Genomic DNA, 5,127 nt, shown 5'->3' on the forward strand with positions numbered 1-5,127 from the left:
GAGTGGAGTTGCAACCTATTTAAAAATTATGTATGTATAATACACGAGGGCATTTTTTGTTAATGACTTTAGATTTGCGCAGTTCATTCAATTTAAAATGCGAAATGAAAGGGCTTAGTCTCTATATTTGCATTAAGGCTTTCATTTTCAAAGAGGGTTGCAACCTGTGCGAAAAATTAAAAAATGTGGGCTGTTCGTTAGATTACACTTTATGTAATATCTATACATTCAGCACTTAGCGAAGCGTGTATGAATTGTATCTGCACGCTTCTTAATATGTTGAAAACATTGCTGGAAATCCTTAAAATGTTTGCATGGAAGCGCAATTAACAGGTGAAGTAATAAAACAGCTTTCTCGCTTTATTTTCTGACATTCGGCTGTCTTATAGCCACATTTTATAGTCCAATTTTCAAAGAAGGCAGTGTCAAAATCCTTCTTCACACTCTAATATTACTTCACCTAGTATAATTCCACCATGAGTGGATGCATGCAATAACACCATACGCAATAATTCCCATTACTTGGACATTAAAAAGCAGTTTCAGAAGGGAACTAGTGTTATTTTATGATTATTATTAATTCTAACGATTCTAATGCCACAAGTGCATAATTGCGAAAGGTAGGGAGGGAACGGGGAACGCGAGCGCGACGTCGAACGCGGCGCGGGGCGGAGCGAGAACGCGACCGCCGCGACGCTGGGCACTCTCAAAATTGTACACTTACAAATCCGTCCATTTAACTTGTTCATGCACTACTTTTTGTCAAATGTAACTGGGTGACTACTATATATTATATTATGTATGTACACTATTTTGCATTATTACTCAATTGTTAAGTTTAAAAGTTGGTCTTATTGCTCAACGAGAAATGAAATAAAGAAAATTTGTGTTATGTATTTCACATTTATTTGGGAAATAACACAAATTTGCGTTATTGCCGTTTGTTTATTGGGATAGTCGACACTATCGATAGAATGTGATAGTTCTTTAGAAACCATCGATAACTATCGATAGTCTTTTAAACTTACAATTTGGCTTTATTTGCGCTTGGCATATTTGTAATAAATATATGCTGGTAAATGTATACTGCCGAAATATCTTTTGTTGAAAGGTGCTGCTTGGCTGTGCCAAATGCAAATGCGAAGTGACTATAAGCGATTGAACAATAATGTACGAAAAACAAAAACTATCAAAAGCTATCGATAGTATTGAAAACTATCGATGGTGGTACGATAGTCAAAAACCATTGATAGTATCGATAGTGCCATCTACAGATTCAGACCACTACTCAAACCGATTTTCTCCAGTTTGTGGAAGAGAGTAAAATGAGTTGATATAGTGAAAACACAAGATAACTTTTGGCCACGGTAACCACGTAGTTGTATGGGACTTTGCTCACTCAGGAACTAACAATTGAACAACAGAGCTCTTAGCACGTATATAAAGAATTCTACGCAAGATATGTAGGTACATATGTATTTCCGGATGTCATACCTAGCGAAAAATATGGAAATATGGACTGAGCGAGCCTTTTAAAGCCGTGTGCGCAATCAAAATGTACAAAATCACAGCCATCAAGCTTATGAGGTTATGTCTGAACCTATTTTTATGGAACCCCGCAAAGTAGAAAAAGGCAATTGGATAAGTCGAAACCGATGAACAGTTATTCGTTGAAGACTTTGCGCGACACCAGAGAGTAATCGAAATTATCGAAGTCGAACTGCTAGTTGTGAACTAGAAATTTTTTCCACTAGGTGCTGATTTATTTATTTATTTATGTATAATGCCTGCTTGGTAGTTATGCATGAGCTTGTAGTGCTGTCATTCAAATAAAAGCGCAGACACTTTGTTTACTGTAATGGATGTACTTTGATGAGGAGTAAATGTAAATTCATGTCAAAAACTGTTGTTAACAACATTTGATATTGCATATGTATATGTATTTTAACATATATATATATATATATATATATATATACTTACTATACATACATATTTAAAATTTAGACATAAATCGCTGCTATGTATACATTCGTATCCGTGGAATGGTATTTCTCAAGGGTGTTTTGATATGAATTTGAAGTGGAAATAAAGAATTTGATACTTGCACTTTCTCCATAACATCAATTCGTAATTTTATATTTTTTAAATGTTAGCGGCGCTGGAATAATGAAGTAGTGTAACATGAAAAGTATAGTTCTGAGAAACACGAATTATAAGTTCTTATAATCCAATCGACCAAATTTAAACTTTAATTGTGGGCTTCTTATTCAAAATATTCACAATTTAAATACACCACACTTTTACTTGATTCCTTAGCTGCTAATTTACAAAAAATTATGTACCATGTTTACTTAGAAATACGATTTGAGCCCATTTTTCTGAAAGCATCTGCTTATACACTATTTTATCTTTGAACATTTTTATATAAAATCATTGTTCACTATTTTATTTGTTTGCACACTCAGAAAAACTAGCTGATGGATGTCAATATTACATTATTTTATAATTCACACTCTAAAGCTGCCTGTGAAAGTTAGCAGCAATATAATGAAGTAAAATACATACTCTAACGGTATTTTAATATTACAAGAATTTATTTGGGATTTTCTTAATAATAGTTCAAGTGCACCATACACTATTTGTAAACAATTGTAGTACCTACACTGTTATTATAAAATTTCGTTTTTCGCGAATAAGCTCGTGATCTAAAAAGATATTTAAGAAAATTAAAGATTTTTCCAATAGCTTAAAGGATTGTCTATCGAATGGTGCGATTATCGAATAATAGTGTATGTTACCTTTACACTGTATCTTTATACCACCGATGATATGTACATACATATGCACTTACCGTCACTTTGTGTCTTCATACGCGGGAAAACCTTAAAGGCCACCTGCTGACTAAAAAGAAACGGATGTTTGTATAACACTGAGCGGGGCGAGGCTAAAATTGCTGGCGTCAAAGGGCCGGTCACTTTTGTATTTTCAATGCCACAGGATAGTATGTCACCATTACTTTTGTTGAAGAGATTCTATAATGTCGAGTCCCTGAACCTGAATGCTGGTTTAGTTCCAGAACTGAGCCCGGACTCACACATTGTCGAATCTTTCCCGTGACTCCAAAATTAACTCTGGGCCAGAATCCGGGGCCTTTACCGAAGATAATGGGGATAAGCCTCACTTTTCTCTGGAGGAATTTGATTCAGTTTCTCAAGGCCATGGTCTAAGCCGTGGAAACTAGGTGGAGGGGAAGGAGTTTACGTATCTCCAGTTACAGTGATGCTGCACTTAATGCAATGATTAAAAGGGACATGAGAACAGTACAATCGGCAGAATGTAGCCTGTGTGATGTTTTCTACACGCGTCGTATGTATATTAGTGGTCAAAAATACACAGGAAAATAAGATTTTTGGAATTAAGCCGCTGAACTGAATAATATGGAAAATAATTAGACCCGCGTTATTCTATTTTGAAATCTGTTATTATTTGATCGAGCCGCCGGGGCTTCGAATTTTTCCGTATATTTTACATGGGAAATGAATTTTTTCGTGGAATTACTAAAAAACCCTTAAAAATAGATATTTTTGAGCAAATAAGAATAGCTCCCTTCAAAAATTAAAAGAAATAAGATTCAACTGTACGGGTGTTAATCTTCCACACAAAATATCAATAACTGTAAACTTAGTAACATAATTTTGTATGGAAAATGGAATTATTTACGAGGAATTCAAATGTTTAACCCTCATTAACAAATGTTTAACCCTTCAATAACAAAGCAAGTTTGTCCTTAGTTTACGAACCCTGCAAAACTTAATATTTGTTTGTTGGAAAGTGCTGGCTCCAGTACTTTGTGTTTGTTGAAAATTTTAAGTCTCTCTGTTATGTGAGAATAGGGTCCTTTATGACCCTTGTGACCAGCTCGTAACAATAGCCAAAAAATATTCCAGATTCAGGGTAAAGTTCCATGGAAAAGAAAATTAAAATTTTTAACCAAAATAATAGAAAGTCAAATAATTCGAATTCATAGGACCCAAGACAAAAGTAAGCAAATAGGATCAAAAATTTAAAACGAGTAAATTTTGACCCTAAGGACTAATGAGGGTTGCAGAGCTGTAAAATGATTGAATCAACATAGTCTGCATTCACTCGGCATTCCTTTCAAAATGTTGATTGTTGGTTTGTATAAATAAAAACTTCATTCCTGAGTGGCTTAAAATATTTGAAAACAAACAAACTGTGTTTTGTTATTGAATGCTAGATTGCCATTCAGTATAGAATGTGAATGTTCAGCAGCATTCGCACTCACACATGATTGTATATTTAGAATGAATGCACACTTTTTTTTACCATTCAGTACCAATAATTTGTTCCCAGGGTTGATATATTTTATACTTTAAAGTTTGAACATATCTGGAATTGAAACAAAAACAAATATTTTATTTCCAAAGCAACTTATCGCAACCGTAGAGCAAAACAGACACATTTTGACATTTTTAGACAGTTTTTCGCAGAAGAATATACAAAATTGATTTATCACAATTATTTTTGTACTAAATATTTTTTTCACAGTATACAGTGATCCAGGTAGCCAAAACAAAAAATGTAAACATGCTTATTTGACATTTTGTTTGAATGTATTGGTTGATATTTTTTCACAGTTGTCGTTTTCGTTAACCCAAATGAAATCCAATTTAAATATTTTCTTATAGTGAAAAATATTTTCAAGTCACATAAAATAAAATAACGAGAAACACGAAATTCCAAGCAAATGAAGCGTGAAGCGTTAGCAATTATGACCGGATGCAGTTCCTACATAAGTCAAACCGTGTTCTGAACACAACTTTGAGTGAATAATGGTGGGCTGACTTTGTAAAATGGTCCCATCGATTAGGCGGTAAAAGAAGTATTACTTAGCTTATGGTACAACTCTCCAATTTTCAAATGCACGTAATTTGTGTGTATTTGTTCAGCCGATTATTCACATTTGAAAGAGGATAATGCATGAATTAATGCAAGTAAAGACGGTTTATGCAGATAAGCGAGCGCGTTTGTTAACCGTATAAAATGTATGTACGTATATACACATATATTCAGAATGACGAGATGAACTAGTTCAGCCCTCTC

This window comes from Rhagoletis pomonella, unplaced genomic scaffold (assembly GCF_013731165.1).
Source record: "Rhagoletis pomonella isolate Grant_MI unplaced genomic scaffold, Rhpom_1.0 Rhpom_scaffold_00007, whole genome shotgun sequence".
Lineage (NCBI taxonomy): Eukaryota > Metazoa > Arthropoda > Insecta > Diptera > Tephritidae > Rhagoletis > Rhagoletis pomonella.